The 24,415-nt window shown below is 37.8% G+C and overlaps 1 pseudogene; it reads right to left on the minus strand.

Annotated features, from left to right (window-relative positions):
• Positions 1–235: 235 nt before the first annotated feature.
• Positions 236–23,827, minus strand: LOC124374410 (annotated as a pseudogene).
• Between the last annotated feature and the right edge of the window lie 588 nt (positions 23,828–24,415).

Raw genomic sequence — 24,415 nt, forward strand, 5'->3', positions numbered from 1 at the left:
GTCAATCAGGACATGTAGAGAACTATGGAGAAGAATTTAAACAATCTAGGGAGAAATGCTGCCTGAAAAACACATCCCGAGACAGTTTTTAAAAGCCCAAATAAATATAGCAAAAACGCAAAAAAAGATAACCAAACACGGAAGAAAGAATAAGCTGTAGCCTAAACCATATAAATGGAGGAGAAAAAAATATATATATTCTTAAAATACTTGTCATGAATTAAATTTTACTTACAAGACTCTAAAGATGAAAGTGAACCGACTACGCTATCACAATTTCCCTCGAAAGCGTAGTTACGAAGGTCATCGTAAGGCGGCGCTGTGTGCTCGAGATCAGCTCTTTTTCTGCGGCCTTCTATCCTGACCTCTAACCCCGTACCTTCAACGAGTTCTGGGACTGGAAAGAAAGTTTGCGTACCGGTTATAAAAACAATCAATAACTAATGAGTCCTACATATCCTAGATTGTTTGATTTGTTAGGATTTATGTTATCCTTAGAATCACTATTTATTTTAGTTCATAATTTATGATTTAATTTAATCCAATATAATCATAAAATAATTTATGTAAACTCTGAGAGATTTAAAATTTTATGGAATTTGTAAACAATAAGTACTTGCTATACAATGTAATTTAAAGTTACATTGATCATTAACTTTGTATTACAAACAATGTACAAGAAACAGTCCATGGAAAGTGAACTGTAAACGAGTCGGGTTGCTCAGAAAAGTACAAAACCACTATAAATGAAGAAATCATTCTCTCAGTAAGAAACCTTTGATCTTGGACTTGCCTGAAAAAGTTTTCCTTAATTAAAACTTGCCTAACCACATTGTGCGGCTCAGATAACTAACACACCTTGTTGTTTTTTGTTCTCTGAGCTCAACCCTTTAACAGGAAGAACCTTAAGTGGTAGAAGATCAAAAGCATTCAAGTCGTTCCTCTCCTCCTCCCTCGTCATTATAACTGATGATATTCTCCCTGACGTTCATCGTCCGGTCCGGGCTTCTTCATTGTAGGTGCTTCCCTTCGTCTGTTGTACGCCACAACCAGAGCGACCAGCACTGAAAAATAGTATAACACTGAATAATACTAATTCTTGATTAATATTATGAGGGAATCTCATTATAATTCAATATTCTTAATATCATATTCCAAAGCATAAGACTTAATTCAAAATATTAATATAAGTTTTTTATATTAGGTTCTAAGATACGTTTATATGTTATAGAAATTTTTCATTATGAACAAGAGAAAGTCTTCTTTACTAAAACATTATTTGCTTTTAGAGTTTGATCTTGGAAGACAACTTACCGTCCATTACGGTAAATTATGTACATGACGTACTGTCAGCTATTTTATACTACAGTGTAGTTCCCTTGTTAATGAATGTAAAGGAATACTACTATCTAAAACTTACTCAAAAAAGTTACATAATGTGTACGTGAGCGCGCGCGCGCGCGTGTGTGTGGGTGAATAATAATAATAAAAATCGAAACCTGACTCTCAAAAACAATAAATAAATACTACTATAGAAAACTTACTCAAATACAAAATTACATAATTACATGTGTGCGTGTGTGTGAGAGAGAGAAATTTTAAAAGAAACAAAGCAAATTCTGTTGTGCCAATTAGAGAGAAAACATTTCCTAAGGTTTGATTATGTTGCATAACATGTGCAGACTCGTGTTTTGATGTCGAACATCAACCCAACAATTGTTTATCCTTAGCCTAAGGGATGTTGATGTATCTCCATTGAAGTCTTTAGGGCATTGTTGACAGGTTAATTTATAAACTGCATTTTCACTGTTACAAGTGATATGATCTACAACAGATCATTATTTCTGGAAATGAAGCTCTGTAAAAATGTGTCATAATGGCATGTGTGAATTAAAGTTATTATAACCGTAGTAATTTTGAAAATATTTTGGAAGAAGTAATATTTTTGTTAATTTGTTGAACTTTTAATTAAAGTGAGCCACACCCCGCTTCCGCTCGCCCGTACCAAGCTAGCTTAACAAAGAACGTGCTCCCATTGGAGCGGAGCGGGGCCCGACTCACGGAGAGAGAGCAAGGAAAGGCAAAGAAAGAACGTGGATGGCCAGCCATAGTGAATATATCTATATATATTTAAGAAAAAAAAAACAAGGGGACAAACGCAGACAAAAACTACCCAGAAAGGTTGCCTACTCAGGTGCACCTGGAGAACAAAACTATAAGTGGTCAACCCAGACTTATGGATAAAATTAAAAATCTTTATAAATTTAGGTTAGATAGAATTTAGAGCGCCAAATTTCAAACAGGAAAAGCCAAAATCACCCGGAGTCCTGTGGCACAGGGCGGGTTCCTGAAAGGATAGAATTAACTTAAACTTAACTACTTAAAACTAGGATAACAAACTGGATAACAATACTTAAATAACAGGCACACTGAGACAATATCACAGCAGGGTATCACAGAGAAATAATGTCCTCAGGTAGGAAAACCTTAGTAGCCCGCCATGGCACCGGTGTAAGGACCCGACCCAAGAATCATGGGAGAGGCGGACATTGGAGCTGGAGCTCGTGAACCTCGTCAGTTGACACAGCCGTGTTTAGCCAGACATTTGGGGCAGAACAAAACCCAAAACAAAACCCAAAACTAAATAAAAGGGTAAAACAAAATAAACTTCACTAGTAACGGTCTGAACAGAAGTGAAAGTAGCTACTCTCTCGATCCAGTCGCAGACGACACCAAAGCCTCGAAGAGTCAACGAGAGCAAACACCAACAACAAAATAAAACACTATAACAAAAAAAGAGTCGGGGAAAACCGAAAGGGGCACGAGAATTTGACCCGGCTCAGACACCCCCTCCACCAAAAGGGAGACTCCCCTCTCCAACAAGGAAACTCAAGAAGCTCTCCCCTTTTAAGGAATTCCCCGGCAAGGCTTTAGATGAGAAATATGTGCCTTTCGATAAACCTTGCCGGTTTGGGGATCTCCCAACAGAGCCGTCACCGGAGTCAGAAACCTAAAGACAACTTTGCAGCCCTTTTGTCCACGGCCGAACTGGTCGGAATGAGCTCTACAATATACAAGTTTCCCCCCTCTCGGAAAGGGTTAGCCACACGCCCCTTGTTATACTTCCTCCTCAGCAATTCCCTAGGCCTGAAAAGATTTCGCCGGGCAGCTGCCCAAGTGCTAGCAACATCAGGAGTACCAGGCGGTGGCAGAAGGTCCCCAATCCTCCAAATATTAGTCAAAGGGTTGTTGGGTGGAAACCCAAACAACAACTCGAAGGGCACCGCCTTGTGACTTTCATGAACAGCTGTGTTAAAAGCAAATTGAATCCAAGGGATGTAGTTCTTGGTCCCACGTCTCGTGATTGTTTAGCATGGAAAGCGGATGAGGGCTGATCGCAGAATTAGTAAGGCGAAGTCGTCACATGGCGGATACCGTGCCCAAAGCACATTCTCTTGAATTCATTGGACAAAAACTGAGTTCCATTATCGGATACTATAGTGGCGGGAATTTCCGAAATGTTGGAAAAGATTGGTACGGAGCACCTTAGTCGTTGAGCCTGAGCTGTGGCGCTTCGTAACGGAAACAACCAGTACGAACTTGGAGAAAGCATCTACACAGACAAGCAGGAACTTATTACCTGACTTGCTACGAGGGAAAGCCCCAACGTAGTCGATGAAAAGCTTCTCCAGAGGTCTCTCCGCCACTTCAGATGACAACAGACCCAGCTTAGCGTTCTGGGCGGGCTTGCTTAACGAGCACAGTTGACATGACCGTACTCGAGCCGCAATGTCCCGATCCATGCCCTTCCAAATGAAGAGGTCCCTATAATCTTCGCGATGGTTTTTATGTATACCTAAATGACCGCCCACGGAGAGAGGTATGGAAATAATGAAAAACCATCGGTACAAGAAGACTTGGCAGCACTAATTTGGGCTTTCCCCGCTGCCTAGCTCGAACAGCAAAGGGTACCTTGGGACAGAAAGTACGGGGGGTGGGCACCTCCCCCTTGAAGCTCACAGATAATATTGGCCAGCTCGGGATCATTTAGTTGATGAGGGAGGATATCCGAAAAGGCCAGAGGACAGTCAAGCAGCACAGCCCCACATACCGGCTCCAAATCCTGAAGTTGGACGCCGGGAGTATGGTACATCCTAGAAAGCGTATCGGCAATGATATTTTGCGTGCCACGCACATGTTGCACAGTAAATTTAAGGGAAGATATGTTGAACGACCCAACGACCAATCTTCCCAAGCTGACGAGGATGAGCGAGGAGCCAAGATAGTGCCTGGTTGTCGGTTTCAAGGAGAAACTCTTTATGTTCTAAAAACCTTCGAAAATTTATTTATCCCCGAACACAACAGCCAAACACTCCAGCTCATAAACAGATGAACTCTTTTTTTCACAGGGTGTCAATGTGCGTGAAGCATAAGCAATTGGCTGCCTGACGCCATCCACCTCCTGAGACAACACCGCCGCAATAGCCAAGGAGGACGCATCAGTTTTGTAAGACGAATTTTCGACCAAAATCCGGCATAGCCAACACAGGAGGCTGCATAAACAGCTTCTTTCAACAATTGAATGGACGTCTGCTGTGTTTCACCCCATTCAAACTTGAAATATTGAAATGAAATGAAATGAAATATTTCTTTATTTGAGGCGAAATTAGGGCCTCATGGCCCTTTCTTACATTTAACCTCATAAAGTAGCTATAACAAATATTCTTATTTTTTAATAATAATAAAATTAAATATTTTGCTGTAAACATTTTAAATATGAATAACAAAAAGTACAACTTTATTGAAGAATATAAACTAAAAATATATAATGATTAAAAAGGTACATAAACTTATTTTTAAACACATACTCAAACAAAAATAATAACATATACTTGTATGTAATGAATCTTACAAACACACTACCCTCACGCACACACACTACTCATGCCAGTTCAACCGCAGCGAAAGAGACCTATGCCGACCCCGCCCCAACCATCTGCCCCAGATAGTGCTCCCTCAGCGACGCCACGAACCGAGGACGACTCTCTAAGGATGTTATTGTACGAGGAAGGGAATTCCACAGACGACATGCCGTTACTACAAAATACTTGTCATATACAGTAGTTCTGTGCAACGGCATGCGGAGCACAGATACGAACCAGAGCGAGTTCTATCCACACCACTTTGAGAGACAAATTGGAAATCGTTTAAGAAATAATTTGGAAAGCCAGAATGTAAAATTGAATGGACCAATGTTAAGATTTTTATTGATCTGAGGTCATTTAACTTCAAGATCTTTGAATTAATATAACAGGGCGTTATATGCTCATCCCTCCTGAGATCAAATGCATATCTCATACAATAATTTTGGTGGTTCTCTGGAGTTTTTCACCCAAAGCCACAGTCATGTCGTTCATCACACTATTACAGTAAGAAAAATGAGGCAGTATGAGTACTTTAACCAACAACAGTTTTATATGAAGCGGCAAAAACCTCTGCAGTTTTTTTCAGGGAATGTATTGATGCAAAAACTTTCTTACAAGTCTCTGTCCACTGCATCAGTCCAGCTAAGAGTACAATTTATTGTCAGTCCTAAGTTCTTAACTTTGTCGTAATAAGGTAGTACAGTTCCATTCACAGTAACGTTACGTATAGATGTAAAATCGATCAAAGATCGAGAGCGGTAATGAGAAATCACAATTGGTTTAGTTTTTTCGTGATTTAGTTTAAGTCCATGTTTACTAGTCCAGTCCAGTACATTTTTTATATCAGAGTTGATCATGGTAATGCCATCATCGATTTGGTGTGTGTGTTAACGTGGATATATATCTGGAGGTCATCAGCATACATGTGGGACTTGCAGTTGTACCAGTACCGTGCTCAAGTCATTAACGTACAACACAAACAAAAATGGACCAAGTATGGAACCCTGAGGAACACCACACTCAACACTCAGCCAGTCGGATGGTATGTCACCTACCTGTACACACTGCCTTCTGCCAGACAGATAAGACCTCAGCCATTTTTAGGACATTTTCTGAAAAACTAATGATTCTCAATTTTGCCAATAGTAGTCTGTAGTTTACACAATCAAAAGCCTTTGAGAAATCAAAGAGTGTCAGTATTGTGCTTAGTTTTTGGTCCATTGCGAATCGTATATCGTCAGTGACTCTCAGCAAAGCAGTTTCAGTACTATGTCCTTTTCGAAATCCTGATTGTAAATCATTTAGAATGTTATTTCGTGTTAAGTAATCAGTAATCTGGCAGTGCACAATTTTTTCGAGGCCTTTGGATAGAGCAGGCAGAATACTAATGGGTCTGAAGTCTTGGCAAGATGTTGGAACTGAGGTCTTGTTCAATGGGCGGACAATAGCAGACTTCCAAAGTGAAGGGAAAATACCTTGTCTCAGTGACATGTTGAAAATGTATGTGATTATTGGAAGAGTTGCAAAAAGAATGTTTTTTATTAATTGGATTTTAATGCCGTCAGACCCTTCAGCATTACTGCCAATACGGCGAATGGCTTTCAAAACATCCGATTGTGTTACACAGGTTTGAAAGTAAATTTTTCATGTTCGTGCCGATTGATAGGTATATTTAGAAGTTCATTAACATAATCCCGAAAACTTGGTTTGTATTGACAGTCTGACAACAAGAAACAAAATAGTTATTAAGATCATTTAAGGGTAATTGGATCAGAGGAGAAGCGCGGTCTTTGCCCAAACCAAGTTTCCTAACATTGCGCCACAAATCACTAGATGTCTGTTTCTTTTCAAACAGTTTACGTGTGTATCTCAGTCTGGAATTTCGTAGAAGTTGTTTGACTCTATTCCTAATTTTGTCGATATTGAACCATTAAAAACGGGGTGTCACGAGCTCGTCGAGCTCTCCTATACAGGGAATCACGTTGAGCCATCAAGCTAAGAATTTCACACGTGATCCAAGGCACTTTGGTAATCCCGCTTTGTTATACGTTTTGGTAACAATTGGTGCATGTTTATCGTATAGCCCCAGAATGGTGGTGTTAAATGATTCAACCATGTCATCAACAGATTGCAATGTCTGTAGATTCTGCCATGGGGACGAATAAACATCATACATAAAAGAGGCTTCGTCCTTTTTTTAAAAATCTCTGTATTTAATAAATTTTATTTTTGGCTTTGGAACTTTGACCTTGATAACACAGTACACAAGATCGTGACGTGAAACGGCTGGAATTGGAAGCTGCCCTAGATGCGTCACGTCAGAGGGGTCAGTAACCACTAGAAGGTCTAGAAGGGTGTCTGACTCGGCAGTGTGATGTGTCGGGCCTAGTGGCAGTATAGTCATGTTAGTAGAGTCGAACATTGTTATCAGTTGCCTAGTATTATAATCTGTCTTTTTTAGTAAGTTTGTATTAAAGTCGCCCATGATCAAGACTCGACTGTAGCCGGGCAAGTGGTGTAAGAGAGCATTTTCAAAGTCTATCAGATGACCTATTCTGGGAGGCCGATAGCACACACCGATCAATAGAACATCCGATACAGATAAACCAATTTCAATGAACATGAACTCAGGCCTGGCCGAGTATTCAGAGGGAGATGCGGACAAAAGCCTACACCTCAGACCCTCTCTGACATAAAACCACAACACCGCCACCAATCTTTAGAATTCTGTCATTTCTCAGCAGCACATAGCCAGAGAGGGCCACCTCACTTGACGAAACACTCGGCTTAAGCCATGATTCTGATACGCCAATAATGTCAAATGTTTGATCCCGAAAAAATTTCTCTGATTTCGTCTATATGTCCAGGCAGTGATTGAGCGTTAATATGAGTAGCTTTAAAGAGTTTCTGATAAGGAGACAGTGTTGAGGACAGGAGTTGAGCTGTGGAGATCACGTTTAAAGGAAGGGAAGAGAGGGCCGGCCCAGGACCGCGGTCGTCATCCGCGCGAATCCGCTAAAATGGATCCGCTGGTAGCAGTGGCGGGACACGGCCGACCAGGCAACCGCACACAAGCTGAACCGGCAGGAGCTCCTGTACACGCACACACTCACACTTACATTCATACAACATGTCATAAAAACCAGATTTCAGAAATAAATATATACAAAGGAAAAAACAAACAATTTTATGATAACTAACGATCATAACCATGATCTATAGCACTTTAAAGCTCTAAGCTCATTAGTATAGACAAAATTATATTTAAAATTTCCAGGGGGTCAAGAAGATTAAGTAAATTAATAAAATTGCATAATTTAGGACGGTGATATAATCAATGCACTATAAGTACGAGTATATAGTAAAAATAAATTTAGAAATAAAATTAAGTATAAATAAACAGTAAATTTAGTATTAGCTATCCTGACATATAATTTTAAAATATAAGATTAAGACAAAATATGGATCTGTAACAATATTAAATTGGCATTACATTATTAATAAAATTGCATAAGTTAGGACAGTGATGTAATCAATGCACTATAAGTATATAGTAAAAATAAAATTTAGAAATAAAATTAAGTATAAATAAACAGTAAATTTAGTATTTGCTATCCTGACATATAATTTTAAAATTATAAGATTAAGACAAAATATAGATCTGTAACAATATTAAATTGGCATTACATTATTAATAAAATTGCATAAGTTAGGACAGTGATGTAATCAATGCACTATAAGTATATAGTAAAAAATAAATTTAGAAATAAAATTAAGTATAAATAAACAGTAAATTTAGTATTTGCTATCCTGACATATAATTTTAAAATATAAGATTAAGACAAAATATGGATCTGTAACAATATTAAATTGACATTACATTATTAATACAATTGCATAAGTTAGGACAGTGATGTAATCAATGCACTATAAGTATATAGTAAAAATAAATTTAGAAATAAAATTATGTATAAATAAACAGTAAATTTAGTATTTGCTATCCTGACACATAATTTTAAAATATAAGATTAAGACAAAATATGGAAGTGTAACAATATTAAATTGGCATTGTATTATACAAACAAAAATATTACATTAAATTATAAACGCATTGTTAGTCGTTAAAAATTTACATTCACTCATATAAATTGCAATTTAAGTTTATGTGTCATTAAATAGTCATTTATCGATCCATAACAAGATAGAATACAATTCAGCTTATAAAACTTAAAAAAAAGTAAATTAGATAAAAAATAAAATTTAATTAAATATAAAATTTGTGTGTTTTTTTGTATGGAATTTCTAAGCGGAAGGAATGTCATCTACTGATGTGGCGACTCTCCTTTGTCCATCCCTGCCAACCCAGAAAACCTTGCCATCAAGAGTCCAGACACTCCTGGGCCCATACTTTTTAGTGGCTCTCTTGAACGTCTCCATCCTGGCAGCAGTGAGGTCCTCCCGTATTGTTATTTTTGTTCCTTTGAGTTTCTTTTTATTGGAGTACACTTCCCTCCGCTGTCTGTAGCTGGTGAATTTTACCAAGATGGGACGCGGTCTTTTGTCTGCTTCGGCGCCTAACTGTGGTACACGGCCAACCCTATGGGAACGGCAAATGTTCTGTAGCTCGATTTAGCACCCTTCTTGCGAAGCAGATTAAGAGGAGCGGCCAACTCTGCAATATTCGGTATGAAAACGCCTGTAAAAATGTATCATTCCCACGAAACGTGCAACTCCCTTTGCATCTTTGGGAGGAGGGAAAATCCCTGATCGCCTAGGTCCGAGCTGGATCTATGCAGGACACCCCGGGTGGAAATAAGGTGACCCAGAAAAGAAATCTCACTTTGGGCGAAACTCACCTTTTCCGGGTTGACGGTAAGGCCAGCACCACGCAACCTAAATAAAAACTTCCTCCAGATGGGTAAAATGTTCTTCAAAGCTCTCACTGTATACAAGAATATCATCCAAATAGTTAAATACAAATTTAAACTTGACGTCATGGAAAATAGAGTCTAATAGTCGGGTAAGAGTTTGAGCTCCCACAGCTAAGCCCATTGGAACACGGGTAAACTGATATAAATTCCAGGGAACACAGAACGCAGTGAGAGGACGAGATTCAGGTTTCAAAGGTATCTGGTGGTAAGCCTGGTTAAGGTCAAATATGGAGAAAAATTTGGCCTTACCGAACCAATCAAATGCCGAATGTAGATCGGGGAGAGGTACCGAGTCAATCTCAATCTGTGAATTAAGCTTTCTATAGTCCAGGACCATTCTGGACTTACCATTTGGCTTAGAGACCAGGAAAGCGGGACTGGCATAACCTGAGCAAGAAGGTTCGATAAACTCCATTCTCTAGAAGTTCATTAATGATGCTCCTCAGCGTTTCCATTTTAGGTGGAGCAAGTTTGTAGGGGTGAGAACGAACCGGGCGGGTATCAGTGAGGCGAATCTCGTACTCAAGAAGCTTCGTAACACCCAGTTTTGGTGTGAGTACTTCTGGGAAGCGGCAACAAATGCCCCTTATAGCCTCAGCCTGCTCCACGGTCAGATGCCCCAACGGATCAGGAATGGAAACCCTATCTCCCTCCGCTTCGACTGCGGCAGCCCCATGAGAATATTCATCCGAAAAAGGTATTGACACCCGCCGAGAAAAGCGAAAGAAACACCGGCCATTGCCCAAGTCCAAAATCATGCCAGTCCTCCGAATAAAATCAGCCCCCAAGATAAAAGGAAAACACAACTCCCCTGCCACCAAAAACCGCCACACCCAAGAAAAATGGTGGATTTTGATTTTAAACTGGACTTCATGAGTGATGGGCAAAGGAGAGCGAGACGCCGTCCAGCAAATTAAAGAACTAGGTTCAACCTGTCGGATGAGACCAGAGGCTGACAACTCCTGGAAAAAACGCAAGGATATCAGGCTGCGTGCTGAACCAGAATCCACAAGGGCCTTCCGGTTCACATCTCCGACAAGGACATCTACACGTGGGCAAACCGAGCAACCCGCTCTCACACCCAATGCAGACAAGGAAGCAATGGTCTCCTTATTGGTGGATACCTTACAAGATTTTGACTTTATTACCCCTGTTCTTCACCCTAGCAGACATCACTCCACCAGACATATTTAGTCCGGCAACTATATTATTACTAACAATATTAGGTTTTCTTGCCGAAGTGACGGAGTTAACAAGGAGTCCAGTTCCAGGTCCCGGAAGATTAACTAGTCAGGAGGAACCAAAACTCCCACGTTCCCGAGGACAATCCCGCCTCAAGTGACCCCTCTGGTTACAACCAAAACAAGTTGGGGGTTGCCCACGCGGGAGTTGCACCCCCTGCCCTGACCCTGCTGAAACCCGAACCTTTCCAGGAGGTTCACTGGGACAGATGTCCCATCAATCTCTCCCTTAGGAAATCCGCATCCTGGACTCCTCTGGATGCAATGCAGAGACGGTCTAGATCCGCCCAAGACGTGGGTCTTGTGCAGAAAACCAAACGACAACGGTCCTCCAGGTTGATTCCCTCCAGAATAATGTCCACCAGTTGCCTTTCGCTTAAGTCAAGACGTAGTATTTGGGCCACCCCTCGTATCTCGCCGACAAATTGACTAAGCGTCTCTCCGGGTGCCTGTGGGCGATAAATACGTTCAACTCGCAAACGCTCCATGACACGACCAGGTATAAAATATTCAATAACTTGAACATGAAACTCATCAAAAGATGCTCTTCGCTTGAGACAGTCAAGTAGGCGGTCACTTAGTGGTCTCAAGCAAAAGGGGGCTAAAATTTCCATAAGTACCAAATCGGTCATTCCAGGAAACTCCTGAATTTTGAAAGCTTCCTGAAGAAAAGCAAGGAGGTGATTTAACTCCAATCCATCGGCCTTGGGCATGCTCTGAAGTATAGGTGACAGTGGGTGGGACAACTTGGCAAAGGCTGAACTAAATAGACCTGAGACATCATGGCCATCAGCAACCGTCCCACAACCTACATGATCCATGAACACAGGATGTACCGATGTACCAGGATGTACTCCAATTGCAGCAGAAATGGCAGAGGATACCAATTCCGAATCTCGGCACCCTGGAGCAACACCCTGAGGACCTGCAGCTCCTCCAAGCTCAGCAATACGAGAATCCGAAATTGACAGAGTAGGAGGCTCCTGAAAGGAGGCCCCTCCCTCTCTGACGGACCTAACCTCACCTAGACTCTCCAGGGCTGACTGTAGTTTTTCAGAAGTAGTAATGGCCCATGCACCAATATCAGCGGTGAGTCCAGGAGCCTTATTAAGCAGTTGCACCCTGGCGCACCAGTGAATAATCTGGGAGCCCAAACGAGCCTTGGCCGACCCAGTTAAAGGCAGTGACCCACTATCAATGTCATCCTCTAATTCTTCCATCCTAGTCTTGCAGCTAGCTAATTCATCTTCCAAACAAAATGATTCCTGCCATGTCCTCTCTAAGTTCAAACAGGCCCTGAGCTGAGCTCTCAACCCCTTTACGTCCTCCCGAGCCTGCTGCCCCTAGACACGACCTCAAAAACCAGCTCCGGCTTCCGGAGATACTCAGGCACCAAAGAGACGGCCATATCAACTTCAAGACAAACAAAATCTAACTTACTAAACTTAAGTAGTCTCAACTCAAAAGGCAACCAACTGACGAGGCTCAATAAGAGTACCCAGCTCCTACTTCCCTGAGGCAAAAAAAAACCCAGTAAAACCCCGCACAAATACAATACTATAAAACACGGAATAACTAACACACAAAACTCAACATTACATGCTCCCAGCCCGGGAAACCGCTTGGCAAGCCATAACCACGCTCTGCTACCATCTGAGCCACACCCCGCTTCCGCTCGCCCGTACCAAGCTAGCTTAACAAAGAACGTGCTCCCATTGGAGCGGAGCGGGGCCCGACTCACGGAGAGAGAGCAAGGAAAGGCAAAGAAAGAACGTGGATGGCCAGCCATAGTGAAAATATATATATATATATTTGAGAAGAAAAAAAACAAGGGGACAAACGCAGACAAAACTACCCAGAAAGGTTGCCTACTCAGGTGCACCTGGAGAACAAAACTATAAGTGGTCAACCCAGACTTATGGATAAAATTAAAAATCTTTATAAATTTAGGTTAGATAGAATTTAGAGCGCCAAATTTCAAACAGGAAAAGCCAAAATCACCCGGAGTCCTGTGGCACAGGGCGGGTTCCTGAAAGGATAGAATTAACTTAAACTTAACTACTTAAAACTAGATAACAAACTGGATAACAATACTTAAATAACAGGCACACTGAGACAATATCACAGCAGGGTATCACAGAGAAATAATGTCCTCAGGTAGGAAAACCTTAGTAGCCCGCCATGGCACCGGTGTAAGGACCCGGCCCAAGAATCATGGGAGAGGCGGACATTGGAGCTGGAGCTCGTGAACCTCGTCAGTTGACACAGCCGTGTTTAGCCAGACATTTGGGGCAGAACAAAACCCAAAACAAAACCCAAAACTAAATAAAAGGGTAAAACAAAATAAACTTCACTAGTAACGGTCTGAACAGAAGTGAAAGTAGCTACTCTCTCGATCCAGTCGCAGACGACACCAAAGCCTCGAAGAGTCAACGAGAGCAAACACCAACAACAAAATAAAACACTATAACAACAAAAAAAAGAGTCGGGAAAACCGAAAGGGGCACGAGAATTTGACCCGGCTCAAAAGTTTTGGAAGGTCTAGTTTCAATGCTTTATTTCAAAAAAATGTTTTAAAGTTGTTATGTTTAATCCAGGATGATACTGAATCAGAAATTCGGCTTATTTTTTCCAAAATTTAAAACATCGTTTTGGTTACTGGAATTAGCAATTTAACTATTAATCAACTTTATATGGTATAGCTAATGTTTCTGTTAATTAATAAATGTCTATAATGTAAGTAATGTGTAATATAATTGTAAAAGTAAATTTAGTCTGTACAAAGATTCTCGGCTCTTAGAGCAAGATCCTTGTGGACAGATTTCTGCACATAATGTCGATGGCAGATGATATAATGTAGGTATTTCATACTATTTTTCACTTTTACATGAATTTTGTTGCTTTTTTATAGTCCGTCTAGATAAAAAAGCTACATATTTTTGTGATAGTTTCCAGGTGAAATTAAGAGAAGAAACATAATTTTATTCTTTAAAAAATAACTTTAAAATTTTAATTACTTAAATTAAATTATTTTGTATAACGTTTTATAAAATTGAATCTTCTGAGCTTTATATAAGAGGATCATGAATCTTACCGAGATTTTATTTTATGTATATTTAGTTTTATTTTAAGTAACGTAACATGTTAGCACGTGAAAGTTAACGTAACATTTTAGTCAAAACGTGCAAATTTATAAATAGTTAGTTATGTACAAACATACAATAGAGTTCCAGTATTTATTTTAATGTATCAGGTTATATTATCATAAGACTCTTAATATTGAGTTTTAGATATTATAATCATTAATCTGATAATTAGAAATGCTCTGTAGTTATAAAATGATTTGCAAAGATTTGTATGTACATTATATAACAATATATGATCACCTAGTATAAACATGATGAAGCCAACAATGGTAAAGAGTGCTCCGAAGCCCAGACGCATAGACTGGCGCTCCTGGGCCAGTTCGCACTTCTGACCCCAGAATCCCTCGGGGCACTCGCAACGATACCGTATTCTGCTCTCTTGGTTTACACAGAAGCCACCGTTCAAGCAAGGGTTGTCGAGGCATTCATCTCTATCTTCACATCCTCTACTTGTCGACACTTTTCCATCTCCACATCTAAGGCATTTGATAATTATTATTAGATGTCCCATGATTGTGGTTCTAATAGATATTATAGTTACAGTATAGACGTATGTTGTGGTTATCCAAGTATTAAGAAACGATTGGTAGTAGAATAAAAAAACATTATCTCATTACATGCAATATTATTGAGAGTAAAAGTATTAGGAGTAAAAATTTTTACTATCTTCTTTTATGTCATCGTGTTTGTAAATAATAAGCATACATGTATAATATTTCCAATTAATATCAGGTCTATATTCTCAAAGACATAAAAATGTCAGTAATGTTGTCTTTTCTATTTAATGTATACGACTTTCCATAAAATTTACTCAATGTTCAATTAAAAAAATTGCAGACATCTTTCTACTTGCCATTTACATATAAGAGTATATTTCATTTTGCAGTGCTAGGATAAGGAAATTCCATACAATTACGATAGAGATGTGGTTATAGCCTATATAAATTATACTCATTGTCATTAAAGAAGCTAACAGGAACGTTGTGGTAATGGAGTAACGTAGTAGCATATATAAGGTCCATTGCAGTACCTATGGAAAAGTTAGCTAACATTTAACCCCAACTTTTAATAAAATTGGAGCCCGCTTGAAAATGGAGGCAAATCAATATAACGCGTAAAAATCATACTGTAATTGTTTTAATGAATCAATAAAAAAAAACTGGTTTTTGGTAGTGCAGAACTAAAAATAGTGATTCTTATATGCGTTATAGTTAATTTTTAATGAATAAAAAACGGTCTCCTTAATATATTTTTTTTACTTAAAAATGTGATAAACTAGTATTTAAACGTTAGATCTTTACTTATACTATAAACAAATAGATCTAATAGAATAACTCTACAGAAAAATTAAATACATACATTTATTTTAAAACCGTGCTGCAAATAACTTACGAGCAGATGTGATCATTCCAGATATCCTGACATAAGAAAGTGTCTGGACATTTCACATTGGCACAGACATTTCTGGAATGGCAGTGTCGCTGGAGGCCGCGAGTTACAGAGGCTTGTCCACACTGGCTCCCATTGGTTCCTGGTGGAAGGGGAGCAGACGGCCGTCCAGTCGGATATCGTCTAGACAACCTGTCATCGAGATGTTGGCTTTAAATATCTATGAAATTTTTAAAAAAACTCACAATGTTTACTGTAATAGTTTAGTCTCTAAATACGTAGTGCTTTTACATATTAAAATAAAGAAATTATTTCTAATTCCATATTTAGAAAAGCTACATTTTATAATCCTGTAGTTAAAAGTTCAATTAAAATCAAGTTACTTATCATTAAAAGAAAACAAAATCTGAAATATTTATGTTAGATTTTAGGTTAGTAGAGTAACAGATTTTAAAAAAATACCTATAAGAGAGTAATTTGTATTTACCGATCTTGAACAAATAACAAGTAGTATGTCCAAATTATATAGTACAAATTTATTTAAGATTTAACATCATGACCATCCACACTTAATTTGCCACCCTAAAAATACTCTTAGAAAACAAGTTTTAAATGAGACTTAGCAAAGGAATAATATATTCTGACGAACAAACGATAAATTGTAAGTAAATATTTTATAACATCTTCTGTTCTGATATTTCATTAAAACACTGTTTTGAACGCCACTTACCCACGGTTTAAAAACAACTAAGCAAACTTATAAATTATTGGTTTATGTTATGAGTTAAAAGAATAAATGTTTGTAACTATAAAGTGTATGCAAAAATATGTGATAATATACAAGGAGTAATTTAATAATTGTGACATACTTCTAATCTAAATTGCTTAGAAATAAATTGTTATGCCATATATGGAAAATACAGAAACCAAAAACCGGAAATTCTCAAAATCTGCAAAGGAATGGATGAGTCATAATAGTTTTCTAACATAAACATAACGTTACTAACCTCATATGATAAAAATTACATTATAAACATAACGTAATTGTTTCTCAAGCGTTTCATGATGCTGTTCATAAATAACGCTTATACCAAATAGAAGTTTATTAAATAGTATTTTTACATCGTTTGATAAAAGCCGACTTTACCTTGGTTGAATCCAGTCAGGACAGAGTTAAACTTGGCACCTAGCTGGTCCTGGGGGCCCCCAGCGTACACCCCCTCCTGTTTGTCGACTGTGAAGAGTTGATGTCCCCGGAAACGGAAACTCTCGTTGTACTTCCGTCCTTCCCCCCCATCTAGCTGGAGTATCAGTGTAGATCCGTGGCGACTGACCTAGTGGAAAAATTACACATTTGTTGAATTTCCCAATATAACTTAGTAGTACTTTTCGTCGTTATGAATTTAACTAGCCTTTTGCATTAATAAAGTAAAATAAATCAAGTATATTAAGTTGCAAAATATTTCAAAATTTACCTTTACTGCATGCCACGCTCCATCACTGACATTTACATGATCCAAGCTGATCACTTCCTCTCTTGGTCTTAAACCGTGTAGATTCATCCTCACCTGGATTGCTTTGTCAATTATCTAAACACAATTATACCCAACATAATTAAAATAATATAAGTACCAATTATGAAACATTCAATAATTTTTGATTTGTAGATGTTTTCAGTAATAAGCACGATGTTTTCTATGAAATTATAAAGCAGTACTTGTATTTATATGCTATAATGAAACTGTAATAATTCTCGGAAGAGAGAGCATTCCCTTGATATTGTAACTGAGAAAGCTAGAGTACAGTGATTTGTATCTTTGTATGAAGAGGTGAATCATAGACTCACCACCGAAAATATTAAATGTAGGGTGATAAATCCAAAGCACTCCCAGTTTTACAGACAATAGACGTATCGTAGTAACTCTTCATTCAAACATGAACAATTTCTAACACGCTGTAATTGTTAAGTGTGGTCAATTACTGTACCAGTAACTATAGTCACTATTGACGACGCTCTCTGCTGGGAGTGAGCGCTGGAGTCTAAAGAAAGGATCAAGAGCTGAGGTTAACCACAACACATGTGGCTGTTCAGATTACTTGTCAACTCACTGTGGAACAAGTTGTTGGTTAATTAGTACTCCACTGGTTACCTGTTGGTTCTTAGATTTTAAGTCCCTGTTTTCTCTTATTTGACTACTGACCCTGCACTAATTTCTAATAAACAGCCAACCCTCGACTAATTATATTTCTAGTATAAAGCAAAAAAATTTTCTAGTAACAAATAGTTGCTCCATTGAACGCAGAATGTTTACGTGCTCTTGAATTAAAATTACACCATTCTCTCTGAATATTTACATGTTTTATTTAAGATATTGTAAAAGTGTCTAGATATTAATATACATTCAAGTATACCTATACACTAGAACCCTGCTTATCCGATGTGAGTGGGACCGAAACTACCTCGGTTACGGAAAATTCGGATAATCCAGAGACAATATGGAATAGTTTATAAATAACAACAAACATGTTGGATTTTAAATAAATTACTATAGTTGTGCCAAATTCCTATTTACAATTACATACAAACAGTAGTTATTATATAATATACAGAAATATAGAAAGTGTAAAAAATCTTTGAAGTTGTGACAAAGTCTTTGATTTATTTTTGAGCTAAACCCTTTCCCCTTTTGGCCGCCATGATGTAGCGCGACCGCTGTAGTGTTAGGAGGTCAAGTGGCATGGACTCTCGCTGTCCGGTGTAGGCAATGGCAGTGTCGATCGCCTTCAGTCCATCGGAATGAGACTCTTTAGGGGTGATATCATCTGTGTCAGGTTCTTCAGGCTCTTGCGGATTGTTGACAATGGTGCACAACTGCATCATCACTAAGGTCCATTTGAACATCTTCATTCCACCCCATACAGATATCTTCATTTTCTATTTACTGATTACAAGGAAGCTGATTAGCCAGTTGCGCTAATTCAGATAGGCTTTCATTGTCTTCTGTTGATACATTTATTTTTGTTCCTCGACAACAGGGAAAACTTATTATAAAACCATTCCTTAAATATCTAGCTGTTATTCATGCACTTTATTGGTTTCAGTACATGGTAGACAAACATTTAACATTGATGTGTTTAAAGGCCCTGGGTTTATGGGCCTTTCTAATCACTAGAGGTTTCAGTTTAAATGTTTCTGACAAATTGGAGCATGCTAAGAATTGGAAACACACTCTTTGATCTTCTTAAATCATGGAGCGGATTTTTCAGATTTGGCCGCCAAAGCTTTAGTCTACAGCATACACATATTGAGCCCAGTCTCATCGCAGGAAATATTTTGTCAGATGTGCCCTATACCAGACTTCAAAACAAATTCTGCCAATTTATTTTGAAATTTTGCAGTTTCTAAAGAATCCGCCGATAATTTTTCACAAAAATATTAAGCTGCATAGTACCGTGCCACTTTCCCTACCTATGTAACTGTCCATCGTTGGATGTAAAGCTGTCATAACAATCCCTAAACTTTTTGCGAAATTCGCCTTCGCTTGTAGTATTACGCCGTTTAGAGCGATGCCCAAACTGCGCATTTCAGTAAACCATATAAACAAGGCTTCTGATGTCAGCTTATATTTGCCTTTCTTCGTTGTTTTTCTACAATATACCGGTCCCCCCTCTCACACATTTATTCACAAATTTCTCAATGTTTTGTCGGTTCCGTCTCCAAAAACCAACTTCTAGATCTGCAGCCACCATTTTAATTTCTCTCCATTGTCTAAACGTGTTAATGCTTTAATTTCTTCTTCCAAAGAAATCACACGCCTTTTTCGTTTTATACTCATACTGTAACACTAACACTGTACACGTTCCAAAGCTAACAACCCGATTAGACCACAGTAACAAAAATAACGAAACGAAACGAACTCATCCAAGTAACTTGTGTGACTGACTAGCAGTAAAAACGCCTGTGGCGTTCTAGAAATATGGCAACGTTGCAGCGGCACTCAGTGAAAGTTCATTTCTATATTCTACGCTCAGACAAGCCTTCTTACAATAAACGTCGGATTACCTATCATAAATTAGCAACTCTTAATTATTCACCAAGAGGATGCGTATTCTAATATATCACTAGTCGATCTAGCAACAACTACAGTACACGCATTACAAATTGATATAGCATCTATTTACACACGCAGTATCTTTATATTGTACTGCAACTGCTTTATCTTTAAAAAACATGTTTTGTCTTTAAAGGTCTCGGCTAACCCGGAGCCTCGGTTAATCCGGACTCGGATAAGCGGGGGTCTACTGTACTATAAACCTTTCTTTGCTCCTACAGTACATATTATATTTATTATTTTAATATGAAATAACTTATATGTGGACAGGTAATTCTTACAAGTAAATTTAATACGTCATGAAATAGAATTTACTAGTTCCATCGATCTTGGAGTAACGAAACTATACGTGGTAGCCATGAATTATTATTGAACAAGAAGGAATAGGTGTGGATTGCTCTTTTAACCTAAAAATTATTTCTTTGATTAATTAATAATGAAAATATCAAGGGTAATAAAAAAAGCATAAACTAGACAGACACTAACCTCTAGAATTAAGTACTCGCGATGGTGCTGATCCACCAGACGAAATAGTTCTCCAGTCTCTTCACGCGTGCGGAACCGCAACTGGAGGGTGGTTGAGAACCGACGGGGCTCAAAGTTAAGAGCAAACTTCACGAAGCTGTCCTGAAGAAATGTTGAAGGCACGGTAGGTGAGGAGCATGAAGGTCCCGAATAGCCAGGGCGACATCTACACCGATGGCCGGGAAACATAAGAGAAGCTTCGCATACGCTCCAAGGTGAGCATGTCCCGCATGCGGCTTGAGTGAGAGGACATCCGGGGATGGAGCCTTTGAACATAGCGGGTGCAGCCAAGTCCACTATCTGCGACAAGTTATTAGCTGATATAATAATAATAACAGTTCCATTGATTTCTTTTTAAATACCCAATTTTCAGATAGATATTACTAGAACGGCCAGAGAGAAAACTATCAATAGTAACATTAAATTTCGTTTTACAGGAATAAACAATTAGAAAATGTCTTAAGATTTTATTATTTTTATTTTATCAATATTGCTGAAGTTTTTAACTAAACGCACGTTTGCATTAAATTATCGGAATATAACATTACATTTTATTTCTAAATACATAACATTTTGAATGATAATGTTTACCTTGCTTTACATTAGGGTTTTAGCTTTTAAATGTTGTGTATTTTAAATTAGTTTAAAGAGAATCTGATATTAAATGTGTCCAAGGAGACAGTATAATATACACATAACTTTCATTAGATCATGGTTAGCTCTTTACTGTTTCACTATTGTGTTATCGAGTTGGTGGGTTGGTGGTAGTGGTTGGTTGGTGGTATTTATGTAAAATTAACTTTTCTCTGGGAAAAGTTATTATAAAATTCATAATTTATTAAAATATTATATTGAATGTCAGTATTAAACGTTTATAAAATGGGATAGGTAAGCTAAGAATTAAATTCTAGTCTTCACCCATCCTCTCTCACTTAAACACTGAAATAACGCTAAACAAATTCCGAAAACTCGGTGTAGGTGAAAAATTATTTATCACTAACGTTTATTTATTTTATTGAAATTTGGAACAAAATTTTATTGTCTTTTAAAAGGGTATGTTTTATTTCAAACAGGCTACTAGTGTTTATTCCGTGAGTTCCATAAAAACCAAGCCCACGGAGAAATTAGGAAAACTATTTCCCCATGGAACTCCGCAATTTATTTGTATTCTTTGTTTACTATAAGATTCATTTATTTTATTTCCAACGTGTTACGAATTCCAATACTTTGCAACTGTTGTAACATATACAAAGACACACTACGGAATTCCGTTGGTTTGTTTTAAAACAGTTTTTTCGACAAAATCAGGATCGACAAGTATGCTTATTATATGTTATATAAAACTACTTTCATCACTTTGTAACAAGATCACTAGCGTTACAATCCTATTAGCTTGAAAATACTTAATCTTCTAGAGAGGGCAACATATAGCGTCAATTCGCCTAATGAGAGCATCATCCGTTATATGGAAAATCTGAAATATAGATATGGGATAAGATAGAATACAACCCTTATAAATTGTAGCCTGCACAGTTTTATTTATGCAAGTGCCATTATTTGATCATCAGTTATATTGTTATATATTATCAGTAAGATATCAAAAGTTGTTCAATTATCGAGTTTTTGCAGCTGTGAAAAAATACGGCAAACATAACTACTTATATTATCTAAGACTTAACATATGTTTCACATTTGGTGTTCTGCATAAAGACGATATGATCTGTGTCTAAACTTGCAGTACGCGTAAAATATTTACACGAATACTTTTATACGTTCTAAAGTAAGGTGTGGCATATTTCACACCTTATCCTGATAAATTAAGTCTAACGTTAATATATAGGATTGCACTTACTGGTGGGATATGCATAGCTACTAGCACACGCACGTATAATTTTCTCCCCAGTCTCTTGTTGGACGGAGATCACCATATGTTTTGCACAAAATACTGCCAGACCACCCAGGGGCTGTATTAGTGTCTCCTGTGGCCCACCTGGCATTCTACTGCAGGCATTCCCGATCTAAGTTTCGTAATGTTTACACGCCCCGGACTCTCTGGAGGTTTGTGGTTTTTGTCCGCCTCGCTTCCACCACGGTACACGTTCACAACGTTTCATGACGCAAACCTTTTTTTTATTTACGTGTGTGCCTAAAACCACCGCTTTAACCTTCCTTTGAGAAGATGATTTGTCTGAGTGAATTCCTCATTTCAATATAATTAAGCGAATTGAGATTACCAATAAGGGGTTAGTCAAGGATCTTTAACTTCTGTAAATAGTCACTGATACTGACACAACTTACACTGTGTTGCTTGTAGTTAACAAAACGATATCAATATTTTAACATGTTTTGAATATCCCCGTGGATAAGGATAAATAGTGGGTTCTCAAATGTGTCCTTTTTCACACAGTATACTTCAACCATTCATTAAACATGTTTTTTTTTTTAAATCAGGTCCACAATGACTATACAGTTTAAAAGGTATAACCTATCCAAATTATGGTACTTGTAATTAATATCGATTTAGTAGTTAATTATATGTGCTATACAGCTTTATTTACTGTAATGTTACCCATCTGATGTAAAGTTACGTAGACGTATTCCGTAAAAGAAAATGAAGAAAACAAAATCAAAAGGAAAAAAAAATATCATTAAAACTATCTTTCATAACACCAAATATCTAATTTTTAATGTTTATAGTGTTATTAGTAGCTTAGTAAATACAAAAGCCTATAAGTACGGTAGCCACACGAAACACAGAAGTGTTGGGAGGGGAGTCAATGTTACCGGCCATGTGATATTGAGCCTTATTACCATCGATCTTGTGGCTTCGCCAAACTCCTCCGCCAACCAATACTAATCCAGTTATATAGTACACAAACGTTGTTGTATCAATACGATTTTAATCTTTTGAAACAAGTTTTGTGATTACTCTGTGCTTGAATGTTTGATTAACTATGTAGAACATTACTAAAAAAATTGTTAATAAAAGTTATAGGAACAAAATATTATTGCAAAATAAATATAGTACCAAGCCTGTTAGAGAGGTAGCTAATGGAGCGAAACAATAATTGTTTCTTTAGTTGTTATGGTAAAACATAGGAGGCCATCTGTAGCTTCACAACCTGTTACAGCTCATCGATTGTGTTCACAAGAAACATCCACCTAAGTGACATACGTTGTCATCACAAACATATATTGCTGATCAAGGAGTTACTGCGTTCGTAAAGTAAACTTAAATATGTGTAAACTGACATAGATGCCACACACAAAACCGTCTCCATCTTGGAAGTCATTGTAGAATATTCCTAATAACATAAATATATTTGCTGTCACTTAATACGCACAAAACCTCTTTAACAAATGATGAGGAGAATTATTACAAGTTATTATTTAATGGGCAGGTGTGGAATCTAAAAAAAAACCTATACAACATAAAAACTAAATAACTTTAAGTGCTTATTAAATATTGTTAATAACAAAACTTACTTGACCATTGTAGAATATATTCTTGATTACATCCGTTAAAGCCAACCCCTTTGGGCGCCGCGCTCTAACCATTATTGTCCGGGGAGAAACGGTTGGATCCGCCAACCTCCGATCTGAAGCGGAGGGAGTGTGGACGTTGAGCTGACTGCTAAATGGTGGTAGGGCGGTGACAGCCTGGCACTTCCGTCAGATCATCATCGTCTGTCACCCTCCCGGTCCATTGCATCCGTAACGTTGCGGTTTCGACATTGGTCGACAATCAGACGCACCTCCTGTGTAACATATTTAGTGACTGATGCTTAAGTGTACACATACATTTCTTTGATATTTTATGATAATGAATAGCTGCGATTATAGCTGAATTTGTGAAAGAACCCAAGCCAACTTTTAATGACAAATACATATCAAATATTCCTCTTTACCTAAAAAAGATTCAACATAGTAAGCCTTGCAGTAAAATGTTTACTGATACAACACTTTCCCAATACAATTGTTTTTGTGAGTCTAACTCGAAAACACAAAGGGAATTGATTTTTTTATTATGTATTATTTACGTTGAATTGTATTATATACATTAAAAGGTATTATATATCGTGCAGGAATAATCTGTAAAATACATATGTATTAATTATTTCCTAGTCGATAGCATATGTTTATTTT

Source organism: Homalodisca vitripennis, unplaced genomic scaffold (assembly GCF_021130785.1).
Source record: "Homalodisca vitripennis isolate AUS2020 unplaced genomic scaffold, UT_GWSS_2.1 ScUCBcl_8316;HRSCAF=16380, whole genome shotgun sequence".
NCBI classification, from domain to species: Eukaryota; Metazoa; Arthropoda; class Insecta; order Hemiptera; family Cicadellidae; genus Homalodisca; species Homalodisca vitripennis.